This window comes from Bombina bombina, chromosome 2 (genome assembly GCF_027579735.1).
Source record: "Bombina bombina isolate aBomBom1 chromosome 2, aBomBom1.pri, whole genome shotgun sequence".
NCBI lineage: Eukaryota > Metazoa > Chordata > Amphibia > Anura > Bombinatoridae > Bombina > Bombina bombina.
In genome coordinates, this window is record NC_069500.1 from 1,238,275,786 (window position 1) to 1,238,290,917 (window position 15,132).

The window sequence follows — 15,132 nt, forward strand, 5'->3', positions numbered from 1 at the left end:
TTCAATCAAAAGTTTGTTATTTTTAAATGGTACCGGTTTGTACTATTTACTCTCTGGCAGAAAAAAGATGAAGAATTCTGCTGAGAGGAAGATGATTTTAGCATATAGTAACTAAAATCCATTGCTGTTCCCACACAGGACTGAGGAGTACCAGAAAACTTCAGTTGGGGGGAACAGTTTGCAGGCTTGACTGCAATGAGGTATGTTCAGTCATTTATTTCTAGACAAGACTGAGATAATGCTAGAAGACTGACAATATCCCCATGCGGGGAGGGTAAGCTATGTTCTGAGACTTAGTAAAGAATTGAAGGCTTACATAACAGGGCTAATTATGCTGGTTGACACTAATTCAGGGCAATCGATTATTTTACTTAAGAAATACTCATTGGGGGACACTTTTATAAGCACTTTTGAGTTCCTTCTGGGGTTATTACCCACATGGCTAAAATGTATTCACTTGGAAGTGATTTTGGTAGGCCTCACAGCTCTGGAATGGAGTGGGAGGGGACTAATATCGCGCCTCAGATGCGCAGTTAGAATTGTAAGACAAGTTCATGCTGCTTCACATGGAGGGTCCTGCTGCTGTTTGAGGGCCTAAAAGAAGCTTTATTCCCCCAAATCTGATCCCTATGGGCAGGTAGGGCCACAGCAGTGCTGTGGCAAGGTACTGTAGTAATTTAACCAGTTGTTGGTTTTAGACTGCTCCGGTTTGGGCATTAAGGGGTTAATCGTTTTTCTTGCTAGTGGTGCAATCTTACTAAGGCTTTAGGTACATACTGTGAAAATTTCAAGAAAATTGCTGCATTTTTCACTATTTTGTAAAATTGTGTGTTCTTTTTGTCTCTTAAAGGCACAGTAACGTTTTTTCAAATTGTGTATTTTAATTGTTTATAGTGACTTCTAAGCCTGTTTGTGCATATTACTAGTCTGTTAAACATGTCTGCGACCAAGGAAAATCCTTGTTCAATGTGTTTAGAAGCCATGGTGGAACCCCCTCTCAGAATGTGTCCCACTTGCACTTATATGTCTATACACTTTAAAGATCATATTATTGATCTTAAAGATGTGGCCCTAGATGATTTTCAGACTGAAGGTAACGAGAATAGTCCATCCACCTCTCCCCATGTGTCACAACCAGTTACGCCCGCTCAAGCGATACTTAGTACTTCTAGTGCGTATGCCCCTATTACATTGCAACAACTAGCGGCAGTCATGGATAACTCCCTTGCGGCATTCCTATCTAAACTGCCAGTTTTTCCTGCAAAGCGTGATAGCTCTGTTTTAAGACCAGATTATGAGCATTCTGAAGCTTTGGTAGCCTTATCTGATGTACCCTCACAACGCTCTGAAGTAGGGGTGAGGGATTTGATGTCTGAGGGAGAAAATTCAGATTCAGGAAAGGTTTCTCATCAGGCAGAGTCTGATACATTGGCTTTTAAATTTAAATTAGAACACCTCCGTGTATTGCTCAGGGAGGTATTAGCTACTCTGGATGATTGTGACCCTATGGTGGTCCCAGAGAAATTGTGTAAAATGGACAAGTACCTAGAGGTCCCTGTATACACTGATGCGTTTCCGGTCCCTAAGAGGGTTGCGGATATCGTTACTAGGGAGTGGGATAGACCAGGTGTCCCTTTTGTTCCCCCCCCCCCCTATTTTTAAGAAAATGTTCCCCATAACTGACCCTATGCGGGACTCGTGGCAGACGGTCCCTAAGGTAGAGGGGGCTGTTTCCTCACTTGCTAAACGCACAACCATACCAATCGAAGACAGTTGTGCCTTTAAAGATCCTATGGATAAAAAGTTAGAGGGTTTACTTAAGAAAATTTTTGTTCAACAAGGTTTTCTTCTCCAACCTGTTGCCTGCATTATTCCTGTAACTACTGCAGCGGCTTTCTGGTTTGAGGCGCTGGAGGACTCGCTCCAGATGGAGACATCATACGACGAAATTATGGATAGAATTAAGGCTCTAAAGCTGGCTAATTCTTTTATCACAGATGCCGCTTTGCAATTAGCTAAATTAGCGGCTAAAAATTCAGGTTTCCCCATTATGGCGCGCAGAGGTCTTTGGCTCAAGTCCTGGTCGGCCGATGTGTCGTCAAAATCTAAACTATTAAATATCCCTTTCAAAGGAAAGACCCTCTTCGGGCCAGAATTGAAAGAGATTATTTCAGAAATCACCGGGGGAAAGGGCCATGCTCTCCCTCAGGACAAGCCCTTTAAGGCTAAAAACAAAGCCAATTTTCGTTCCTTTCGTAATTTCAGGAGCGGTCCTGCTTCAGCCTCTACGGCTGCAAAGCAAGAGGGTAACGCTTCACAGCCCAAGGCAACCTGGAAGCCTTACCAGGGCTGGAACAAGGGTAAACAGGCCAAAAAGCCTGCAGCTGCTACCAAGACAGCATGAAGGGGTAGCCCCCGATCCGGGACCGGATCTAGTAGGGGGCAGACTTTCTCTCTTCGCTCAGGCCTGGGCAAGAGATGTTCACGATCCCTGGGCATTAGAGATTGTTTCCCAGGGATATCTTCTAGAATTCAAGGACTCCCCTCCAAGGGGAAGGTTCCACATTTCTCGTCTGTCTACAGACCAAACAAAGAAAGAGGCGTTCTTACGCTGTGTAGAAGATCTACATACGATGGGAGTGATTTACCAAGTTCCAATTGCAGAGCAAGGACTGGGTTTTTACTCAAACCTGTTTGTGGTTCAAAAAAAAGAAGGAACTTTCAGACCAATCCTGGATCTAAAAATTCTAAACAGATTTCTCAAAGTCCCATCATTCAAGATGGAGACCATTCGGACAATCTTACCTATGATCCAGGAAGGTCAATATATGACTACCGTGGATCTAAAGGATGTGTACCTGCACATTCCTATCCACAGGGATCATCATCAGTTTCTCAGGTTTGCTTTTCTTGACAAGCATTATCAGTTCGTGGCTCTTCCATTCGGGTTAGCCACTGCTCCCAGAATTTTCACAAAGGTGCTAGGGTCCCTCCTGGCGGTTCTAAGACCGCGGGGCATAGCAGTGGCGCCTTATTTAGATGACATCTTAATTCAGGCGCCGTCTTTCCAAAGAGCCAAGTCTCACACGGAGATTGTATTGGCCTTTCTGAGGTCTCACGGGTGGAAGGTGAACATCAAAAAGAGTTCTTTATCCCCACTCACAAGGGTTCCCTTTCTAGGAACTCTGATAGATTCGGTAGAAATGAAAATATTTCTGACGGAGGTCAGAAGGTTAAAACTTTTAACTACTTGCCGAGTTCTTCATTCCATTCCTCGGCCATCTGTAGCTCAGTGCATGGAGGCAATCGGATTAATGGTAGCGGCAATGGGCATAGTCCCTTTTGCTCGGATACATCTCAGACCACTGCAACTATGCATGCTCAAACAGTGGAATGGAGATTATGCAGATTTGTCTCCTCAAATACAGTTGGACCAGGGTCTCAGGATCACCTGTCTCAGGGAATATGTTTCCGCAGACCAGAGTGGATCATTGTAACGACCGACGCCAGTCTGTTAGGCTGGGGTGCTGTCTGGGACTCCCTGAAAGCTCAAGGCTTATGGTCTTGGGAAGAAGCTCTTCTCCCGATAAACTTTCTGGAACTGAGGGCGATATTCAACGCTCTTCAAGCATGGCCTCAACTATCTGCGGCCAAATTTATCAGATTTCAGTCGGACAACATCACGACTGTAGCTTTCATCAACCATCAAGGGGGAACAAGGAGTTCCCTAGCAATGATGGAAGTAACCAAAATAATCAGGTGGGCGGAGGATCACTCTTGCCACCTCTCAGCAATTCACATCCCAGGAGTAGACAACTGTCGTCAGGCTTTTCACCCGGGGGAGTGGGAACTCCACCCGGAGGTGTTTGCCCAGCTGACTCAGCGATGGGGCATTCCAGACTTGGATCTGATGGCGTCCCGTCAGAACTTCAAACTTCCTCTCTACGGGTCCAGGTCCTGGGATCCCAAGGTGGTATTGATAGATGCTCTTGCAGCGCCTTGGTCCTTCAATCTGGCTTATGTCTTTCCACCGTTTCCCCTTCTCCCTCGTCTGGTCGCCAGAATCAAACAGGAGAAGGCTGCAGTGATTCTGATAGCACCTGCGTGGCCACGCAGGACTTGGTATGCAGTCCTAGTGGACATGTCATCTGTCCCACCATGGACATTGCCACTGAGGCAGGATCTTCTAATACAGGGTCCGTTCAACCATCCAAATCTAATTTCTATGCTTCTGACTGCTTGGAGATTGAACGCTTAATTCTATCAAAGCGTGGCTTCTCTGAGTCAGTTATAGATACCCTGATTCAGACTAGGAAACCTGTTACCAGGAAAATCTACCATGATATATGGCGCAAATATCTCTGTTGGTGTGAATCCAAGGGTTACTCATGGAGTAAGATTAGGATTCCCAGAATATTGTCCTTCCTCCAAGAAGGATTGGAGTAAAGATTATCAGCTAGTTCCTTAAAAGGACAGATATCTGCTCTGTCTATTCTTTTGCACAAGCGTCTGGCAGAGGTACCAGACGTCTAAGCGTTTTCTCAGGCTCTAATCAGAATCAAGCCTGTCTATAAACCTGTTGCTCCGCCATGGAGTCTAAATCTAGTTCTTTCAGTTCTTCAAGGGGTTCCGTTTGAACCTTTATATTCCATAGATATTAAGTTGTTATCTTGGAAAGTTTTGTTTTTTGGTAGCTATCTCTTCTGCTCGAAGAGTCTCAGAATTATCTGCCTTACAGTATGATTCGCCTTACCGGGTGTTCCATGCAGATAAGGTAGTTTTGCGTACCAAACCTGGTTTTCTTCCTAAAGTTGTTTCTAACAAGAATATCAACCAGGAAATTGTTGTTCCTTCTCTGTGAATTCTTCTTCGACGAAGGAACGTTTGTTACATAATCTTGATGTGGTTCGTACTTTAAGGTTTTATTTACAAGCAACTAAGGATTTCAGACAAACATCTTCCTTGTTTGTTGTCTATTCTGGTAAGAGGAGAGGTCAGAAAGCGACTGCTACCTCTTTCCTTTTGGCTGAAAAGCATCATCTGTTTGGCCTATGAGACTGCTGGCCAGCAGCCTCCTGACACAATTACTGCTCATTCTACCAGAGCAGTGGCTTCCACGTGGGCTTTTAAAAATTAGGCTTCTGTGGAACAGATTTGGAAGGCAGCGACTTGGTCGTCACTGCATACTTTTTCCAAATTTTCCAAATTCGATACTTTTGCTTCTTCGGAGGCTATTTTTGGCAGTGGTGCCTTCCATTTAAAAGGTACCTGTCTTGTTCCCTCCCTTCATCCGTGTCCTAAAGCTTTGGTATTGGTATCCCACAAGTAAAGGATGAATCCGTGGACTGGATACACCTTGCAAGAGAAAACAGAATTTATGCTTACCTGATAAATTACTTTCTCTTGCTGTGTATCCAGTTCACGGCCCGCCCTGGCAATTAAGTCAGGTAAACATTTTCTTGTTTAAACTACAGTCACCACTGCACCCTATGGTTTCTCCTTTTTCTTCCTAACCTTTGGTCGAATGACTGGGGGGTGGAGCTAGAGGGGGAGCTATATGGACAGCTCTGCTGTGTGCTCTCTTTGCCACTTCCTGTAGGGAATGAGAATATCCCACAAGTAAAGGATGAATCCGTGGACTGTATACACCGCAAGAGAAAGTAATTTATCAGGTAAGCATAAACTCTGTTTTTTTATTTAAATACAATTTATAATTTTATATTGCCATCTCAAAGTGTTTAATGTTCCTTTAAATGTATATATGTATATATATATATATATATATATATACACAGTATCTCACAAAAGTGAGTACACACCTCACATTTTTGTAAATATTTTATTATATCTTTTCATGTGACAACACTGAAGAAATGACACTTTGCTACAGTGCAAAGTAGTGAGTGTACAGCCTGTATAACAGTGTACGTTTGCTGTCCCCTCAAAATAACTCAACACACAGCGATTAATGTCTAAACAGTTGGCAACAAAAGTGAGTACACCCCTAAGTGGAAATGTCCAAATTGGGCCTAAAGTGTCAATATTTATTTCATGTAATTGGCAAGAGTCCATGAGCTAGTCACGTATGGGATATACAATCCTGCCAGGAGGGGCAAAGTTTCCCAAACCTCAAAATGCCTATAAATACACCCCTCACCACACCCACAATTCAGTTTTACAAACTTTGCCTCCTATGGAGGTGGTGAAGTAAGTTTGTGCTTGATTTTTATGATTACAGTGTTTGTCAGAGGGATGTGAATAGAGTATCCCCTATTGATTTTATGGTTTCCCTCACGGGGAATCTTTTCAAGGGTTCTCTGTTATCGGTCGTAGGGATTCATCTCCTACCTCCCTTTTCAGATCGACGATATACTCTTATATACCATTACCTTTGCTGATAGTTCTCAGTTCTGGTTTGGCTATCTGCTATATGTGGATGGGTGTCTTTGGGTAAGTATGTATCATAATTTAAGACACTCTCAGCTATGTTTTGGCGCTTTATGTATTAATATAAAGTTTTAAATATATGTATTTTACTTATATTTGCCATGAGTCAGGTCTATGTATAGTTCCCTTTGGCAGTTTCGTTATGGGAATCATGTTTTAGGAAGTTTGTCTTACCTGGGGTATAGTCTTTTTTCCAATTTGACTTGTTTTTTTCTATTTAGGCTCGCAAGGACACTAAATGCTGTTATTTATTGTGTCATTCTTGGCGTGAGAATTTTTTGGCGTGAATGTGCATCTGTAATGACGCAAGTACATCCTTTCCTGCATCTTAGTTGACGCAAGGTTGTTTGGCGCGAAATTGTATTTGACGCGAGTAGCGTCATTTCCGGATGTTTGTTAGCATCAAAAAAAAATTTCAACTTCCTTTTGTGTCGTGTGTCATACTTGGCGCCAAAAAAATGTAATTTTATTTTACCCCACTTCATATATGCTCCTTGCCTTCTTTATGCTCAGAGGGCTATGCTATTTGCTTTTTTGTCAATTTTAGCATTTGCATTTCTTCCCATTCCTGAAACTGCTATATGTGGAAATAAGATATTTTTGTTTAAATGTTATTTTTTTCTTCTACATTTTACAAGATGTCTCAATCTGATCCTGTCTCAGAAGCTGCTGTAGGAACCATGCTGCCTGAACACAGTTCTACCAAAGCTAAGTGTATCTGTTGTAAGCTAGTGGAGATTATATCTCCAGCTTTAGTATGTAACAGTTGTCATGATAAGCTTTTGTATGCAGAAAAGGTTTCTATTAGTGCTAGTACAGTGTCTGTTGTTCCTTCAACATCTAAAGTACATGATATCCCTGTTGATATGAAGTATTATATTGCTGATGGGATACAGAAGGCTATGGCTGTTATACCGCCTTCAAATAAACGTAAAAGCTCTTTTAAAACTTCTCATAACACTGATTAATTTTGTAATGACCGACAACATACTGATATATCCACCTCTGATGAGAATCTCTCTGATTCGGAAGATCCTACTTTAGACATTGACACTGATAAATCAACTTATCTTTTTAAAAATGAGTATATTCGTTCTTTGTTAAAAGAAGTGTTGATAACTTTGGATATTGAGGTGTCTGGACCTCTTAATAATCCAGTAAATGTTTAAATTCTGTCTCTAAACCTCCTGTGATTACTCCTGAGGTTTTTCCTGTTCCTGATGCTATTTCTGATGTGATTGCTAAGAAATGGTCTAAGCCTGGTACTTCTTTTGTTCCTTCTTCAAGGTTTAAAAAGTTGTATCCTTTGCCAGTAGCTAAGTTAAAATTTTGGGGAAAAGTCCCTAAGGTTGATGGGGCTATTTCTACTCTTGCTAAGTGTACTACCATTCCTATGGAAGATAGTACCTCTTTTAATGATCCTTTAGATAGGAAAATTTAATCTTATCTAAGGAAAGCTTATTTACATTCTGGCTATATTCTCAGAACTGCCATTTCTATGGCTGATGTTGCGGTTGCATCAGCTATTTGGTTGGATAGCTTAGCACAGCAGGAAAAAGATTCTGATTTGCATAGCATTGTTCCTTTGCTTCAACATGCTAATCATTTTATCTGTGATGCTATTTTTGATATCATCAAGATTGATGTTAAATCTATGTCTTTGGCTATTTTAGCTAGAAGAGCTTTATGGTTCAAATCATGGAATGCTGACATGGTATCTAAAGCTAGGTTACTATCTCTATCATTCCAGGGAAATAATTTGTTTGGTTCCCAGTTGGATTCTATTATTTCCACTATTACTGGGGGAAGATAATTTTTTTGCCCCAAGATAAAAAGTCTTAGGGTAAATCTAAAGCTTCTAATCGATTTTGTTCCTTTCGTCAGAATAGAGAACAGAAAACCACTCCTTCCCCTAAGGACTCTGGCTCCAATTGGAAGCATCTTCGGGTTGGAATAAATCCAAGCCTTATAAGAAACCAAAGTCAACCCCCAAGACTGCATGAAGGTGCGGCCCTCAATCCAGTTCTACTGGTGGGGGGGCAGATTGAAATTATTTCAAGATGTTTGGGCAGGTTCCGTTCAGAATCATTGGATTCAGAATATTGTCTCTCAGGGGTATCGAATAGGTTTTAGAATAAGACCTCTTGTGAGAAGATTTTTTTCTCTCTCGCGTTCCAACAAATCCCGTGAAAGCTCAGGCCTTTCTGAAGTGTGTTTCAGATCAAGAGCTTTCAGGGGTAATTGTACCAGTTCCACTTCTGGAACAGGATTTGGGTTTTTATTCAAATCTATTCATTGTCCCGAAGAAGGAAAATTATTTCAGACCAGTTCTGGATCTGAAGTTTTTTTAATCAATTTGTAAGGGTCCCAACTTTCAAGATGGTGACTATAAGGACTATTCTGCCTTTTTGTTCAGCAAGTTCATTACATGTCTTCCATAGACTTACAGGATGCGTATCTTCACATTCATCCAGACCACTATTGGTTTCTGAGATTCTCTTTTCTAGACAAGCTTTACCAATTTCTTTCATGTAATTAGCAAGAGTCCATGAGCTAGTGACGTATGGGATATACATTCCTACCAGGAGGGGCAAAGTTTCCCAAACCTCAAAATGCCTACAAATACACCCCTCACCACACCCACAAATCAGTTTTACAAACTTTGCCTCCTATGGAGGTGGTGAAGTAAGTTTGTGCTAGATTCTACGTTGATATGCGCTCCGCAGCAAGTTGGAGCCCGGTTTTCCTCTCAGCGTGCAGTGAATGTCAGAGGGATGTGAGGAGAGTATTGCCTATTTGAATTCAATGATCTCCTTCTACGGGGTCTATTTCATAGGTTCTCTGTTATCGGTCGTAGAGATTCATCTCTTACCTCCCTTTTCAGATCGACGATATACTCTTATATATATATATATATATATATATACCATTACCTCTGCTGATTTTCGTTTCAGTACTGGTTTGGCTTTCTACAACATGTAGATGAGTGACCTGGGGTAAGTAAGTCTTATTTTCTGTGACACTCTAAGCTATGGTTGGGCACTTTTTTATAAAGTTCTAAATATATGTATTCAAACATTTATTTGCCTTGACTCAGGATGTTCAACATTCCTTATTTCAGACAGTCAGTTTCATATTTGGGATAATGCATTTGAATAATCAATTTTTTTCTTACCTTAAATTTTGACTTTTTCCTGTGGGCTGTTAGGCTCGCGGGGGCTGAAAATGCTTCATTTTATTGCGTCATTCTTGGCGCGGACTTTTTTGGCGCAAATTTTTTTTTTTGTTTCCGGCGTCATACGTGTCGCCGGAAGTTGCGTCACTTTTGACGTTCTTTTGCGCCAAAAGTGTCGGCGTTCCGGATGTGGCGTCATTTTTGTTGCCAAAAGCATTTAGGCGCCAAATAATGTGGGCGTCTTATTTGGCGCTAAAAAAATATGGGCGTCACTTTTGTCTCCACATTATTTAAGTCTGATTTTTTTATTGCTTCTGGTTGCTAGAAGCTTGTTCACTGGCATTTTTTCCCATTCCTGAAACTGTCATTTAAGGAATTTGTTCAATTTTGCTTTATATGTTGTTTTTTCTATTACATATTGCAAGATGTCCCACGTTGAAACTGAGTCAGAAGATACTTCTGGAAAATCGCTGCCTGTTGCTGGAGCTACCAAAGCTAAGTGTATCTGCTGTAAACTTTTGGTAGCTGTTCCTCCAGCTGTTGTTTGTATTGAATGTCATGACAAACTTGTTAATGCAGATAATATTTCCTTTAGTAAAGTTACATTACCTGTTGCTGTTCCGTCAACATCTAATACTCAGAGTGTTCCTGATAACATAAGAGATTTTGTTTCTAAATCCATTAAGAAGGCTATGTCTGTTATTCCTCCTTCTAGTAAACGTAAAAAGTCTTTTAAAACTTCTCATTGTTCAGATGAATTTTTAAATAAAAATCATCATTCTGATTCTGATAATGGTTCTTCTGATTCAGAGGATTCTGTCTCAGAGGTTGATGCTGATAAATCTTCATATTTATTTCAAATGGAATTTATTCGTTCTTTACTTAAAGAAGTCCTAATTGCATTAGAAATTGAGGATTCTGGTCCTCTTGATACTAAATCTAAACGTTTAGATAAGGTTTTTAAATCTCCTGTAGTTATTCCAGAAGTTTTTCCTGTTCCTGGTGCTATTTCTGAAGTAATTTCCAGGGAATGGAATAATTTGGGTAATTAATTTACTCCTTCTAAACGTTTTAAGCAATTATATCCTGTGCCATCTGACAGATTAGAGTTTTGGGACAAAATCCCTAAGGTTGATGGGGCTGTCTCTACTCTTGCTAAGCGTACTACTATTCCTACGGCAGATGGTACTTCCTTTAAGGATCCTTTAGATAGGAAAATTGAATCCTTTCTAAGAAAAGCTTACTTGTGTTCAGGTAATCTTCTTAGACCTGCTATATCTTTGGCGGATGTTGCTGCAGCTTCAACTTTTTGGTTGGAAGCTTTAGCGCAATAAGTAACAGATCACAATTCTCATAGCATTATTATTCTTCTTCAACATGCTAATAATTTTATTTGTGATGCCATCTTTGATATCATTAGAGTTGATGTCAGGTATATGTCTCTAGCTATTTTAGCTAGAAGAGCTTTATGGCTTAAAACTTGGAATGCTGATATGTCTTCGAAGTCTACTCTGCTTTCCCTTTCTTTCCAGGGTAATAAATTATTTGGTTCTCAGTTGGATTCTATTATCTCAACTGTTACTGGAGGGAAAGGAACTTTTTTACCACAGGATAAAAAATCTAAAGGTAAATTTAGGTCTAATAATCGTTTTCGTTCCTTTCGTCACAACAAGGAACAAAAGCCTGATCCTTCATCCTCAGGAGCGGTATCAGTTTGGAAACCATCTCCAGTCTGGAATAAATCCAAGCCTTTTAGAAAATCAAAGCCAGCTCCCAAGTCCACATGAAGGTGCGGCCCTCATTCCAGCTCAGCTGGTAGGGGGCAGATTGCATTTTTTCAAAGAAAATTGGATCAATTCCCTTCACAATCTTTGGATTCAGAACATTGTTTCAGAAGGGTACATAATTGGCTTCAAGATAAGGCCTCCTGCAAAGAGATTTTTTCTTTCCCGTGTCCCAGTAAATCCAGCGAAGGCTCAAGCATTTCTGAAATGTGTTTCAGATCTAGAGTTGGCTGGAGTAATTATGCCAGTTCCAGTTCTGGAACAGGGGCTGGGGTTTTATTCAAATCTCTTCATTGTACCAAAGAAGGAGAATTCCTTCAGACCAGTTCTGGATCTAAAAATATTGAATCGTTATGTAAAGATACCAACATTCAAAATGGTAACTGTAAGGACTATCCTGCCTTTTGTTCAGCAAGGGCATTATATGTCTACAATAGATTTACAGGATGCATATCTGCATATTCCGATTCATCCAGATCACTATCAGTTTCTGAGATTCTCTTTCCTAGACAAGCATTACCAGTTTGTGGCTCTGCCGTTTGGCCTAGCAACAGCTCCAAGAATTTTTACAAAGGTTCTCGGTGCCCTTCTGTCTGTAATCAGAGAACAGGGTATTGTGGTATTTCCTTATTTGGACGATATCTTGGTACTTGCTCAGTCTTCACATTTAGCAGAATCTCATACGAATCGACTTGTGTTGTTTCTTCAAGATCATGGTTGGAGGATCAATTTACTAAAAAGTTCATTGATTCCTCAGACAAGGGTAACCTTTTTGGGTTTCCAGATAGATTCAGTGTCCATGACTCTATCTTTGATAGACAAGAGACGTCTAAAATTGATATCAGCTTGTCGAAACCTTCAGTCACAATCATTCCCTTCGGTAGCCTTATGCATGGAAATTCTAGGTCTTATGACTGCTGCATCGGACGCGATCCCCTTTGCTTGTTTTCACATGCGACCTCTTCAGCTCTGTATGCTGAACCAGTGGTGCAGGGATTACACAAAGATATCTCAATTAATATCTTTAAAACCGATTGTACGACACTCTCTGACGTGGTGGACAGATCACCATCGTTTAGTTCAGGGGGCTTCTTTTGTTCTTCCGACCTGGACTGTAATTTCAACAGATGCAAGTCTTACAGGTTGGGGAGCTATGTGGGGGTCTCTGACGGCACAAGGGGTTTGGGAATCTCAGGAGGTGAGATTACCGATCAATATTTTGGAACTCCGTGCAATTTTCAGAGCTCTTCAGTCTTGGACTCTTCTAAAGAGAGAATCGTTCATTTGTTTTCAGACAGACAATGTCACAACTGTGGCATACATCAATCATCAAGGAGGGACTCCCAGTCCTCTGGCTATGAAAGAAGTATCTCGAATTCTGGTTTGGGCGGAATCCAGCTCCTGTCTAGTTTCTGCGGTTCATATCCCAGGTATAGACAATTGGGAAGCGGATTATCTCAGTCGCCAAACGTTGCATCCGGGCGAATGGTCTCTTCACCCAGAGGTATTTCTTCAGATTGTTCAAATGTGGGGACTTCCAGAAATAGATCTGATGGCCTCTCATCTAAACAAGAAACTTCCCAGGTATCTGTCCAGATCCAGGGATCCTCAAGCGGAAGCAGTGGATGCATTGTCACTTCCTTGGAAGTATCATCCTGCCTATATCTTTCCGCCTCTAGTTCTTCTTCCAAGAGTGTTCTCCAAGATTCTGAAGGAATGCTCGTTTGTTCTGCTGGTAGCTCCAGCATGGCCCCACAGGTTTTGGTATGTGGATCTTGTCCGGATGGCCTCTTGCCAACCGTGGACTCTTCCGTTAAGATCAGACCTTCTGTCGCAAGGTCCTTTTTTCCATCAGGATCTCAAATCCTTAAATTTAAAGTATGGAGATTGAACGCTTGATTCTTAGTCAAAGAGGTTTCTCTGACTCTGTGATTAATACTATGTTACAGGCTCGTAAATCTGTATCTAGGGAGATATATTATAGAGTCTGGAAGACTTATATTTCTTGGTGTCTTTCTCATCATTTTTCCTGGCATTCTTTTAGAATTCCGAGAATTTTACAGTTTCTTCAGGATGGTTTGGATAAAGGTTTGTCTGCAAGTTCCTTGAAAGGACAAATCTCTGCTCTTTCTGTTCTTTTTCACAGAAAGATTGCTTATCTTCCTGATATTCATTGTTTTGTACAAGCTTTGGTTCGTATAAAACCTGTCATTAAGTCAATTTCTCCTCCTTGGAGTTTGAATTTGTTTCTGGGGGCTCTTCAAGCTCCTCCGTTTGAACCTATGCATTCATTGGACATTAAATTACTTTCTTGGAAAGTTTTGTTCCTTTTGGCCATCTCTTCTGCCAAAAGAGTTTCTGAATTATCTGCTCTTTCTTGTGAGTCTCCTTTTCTGATTTTTCACCAGGATAAGGCGGTGTTGCGAACTTCTTTTAAATTTTTACCTAAGGTTGTGAATTCCAACAACATTAGTAGAGAAATTGTGGTTCCTTCATTATGTCCTAATCCTAAGAATTCTAAGGAGAAATCTTTGCATTCTTTGGATGTAGTTAGAGCTTTGAAATATTATGTTGAAGCTACTAAGAATTTCCGAAAGACTTCTAGTCTATTTGTTATCTTTTCCGGTTCTAGGAAAGGTCAGAAGGCCTCTGCCATTTCTTTGGCATCTTGGTTGAAATCTTTAATTCATCATGCTTATGTTGAGTCGGGTAAAACTCCGCCTCAAAGGATTACAGCTCATTCTACTAGGTCAGTTTCTACTTCCTGGGCGTTTAAGAATGAAGCTTCGGTTGATCAGATTTGCAAAGCAGCAACTTGGTCTTCTTTGCATACTTTTACTAAATTCTACCATTTTGATGTGTTTTCTTCTTCTGAAGCTGTTTTTGGTAGAAAAGTACTTCAGGCAGCTGTTTCAGTTTGAATCTTCTGCTTATAATTTCAGTTTTTTTCATTATAAAATTTAAACTTTATTTTGGGTGTGGATTATTTTTCAGCGGAATTGGCTGTCTTTATTTTATCCCTCCCTCTCTAGTGACTCTTGCGTGGAAAGATCCACATCTTGGGTAGTCATTATCCCATACGTCACTAGCTCATGGACTCTTGCTAATTACATGAAAGAAAACATAATTTATGTAAGAACTTACCTGATAAATTCATTTCTTTCATATTAGCAAGAGTCCATGAGGCCCACCCTTTTTGTGGTTGTTATGATTTTTTTGTATAAAGCACAATTATTCCAATTCCTTATTTTTTTATGCTTTCGCACTTTTTTCTTATCACCCCACTTCTTGGCTATTCGTTAAACTGATTTGTGGGTGTGGTGAGGGGTGTATTTGTAGGCATTTTGAGGTTTGGGAAACTTTGCCCCTCCTGGTAGGAATGTATATCCCATACGTCACTAGCTCATGGACTCTTGCTAATATGAAAGAAATTAATTTATCAGGTAAGTTCTTACATAAATTATGTTTTTTGCTCTTCCATTTGGCCTAGCAACAGCTCCAAGAATCTTTACGAAGGTTATCTGTGCCCTTCTATCTGTAATCAGAGAGCAGGCTATTGCGGTGTTTCCTTCTTTGGACGATATCTTGGTACTGGCTCAATCTTTTCATTTAGCAGAATCTCACATGAATCAACCTGTGTTGTTTCTTCAAAAACATGGTTGGAGGATCAATTTACCAAAGAGTTTCTTGATTCCTCAGACAAGGGTCACCTTTTTAGGTTTCCAG

The 15,132-nt window shown here is 40.6% G+C and overlaps 1 protein-coding gene across 2 annotated transcripts in view; it reads left to right on the forward strand.

Moving 5' to 3' along the window:
• The window catches only part of ATP8A1 (ATPase phospholipid transporting 8A1), a 608,814-nt gene that overhangs the window by 469,837 nt on the left and 123,845 nt on the right, over positions 1 to 15,132 (forward strand). The window lies entirely within an intron of this gene.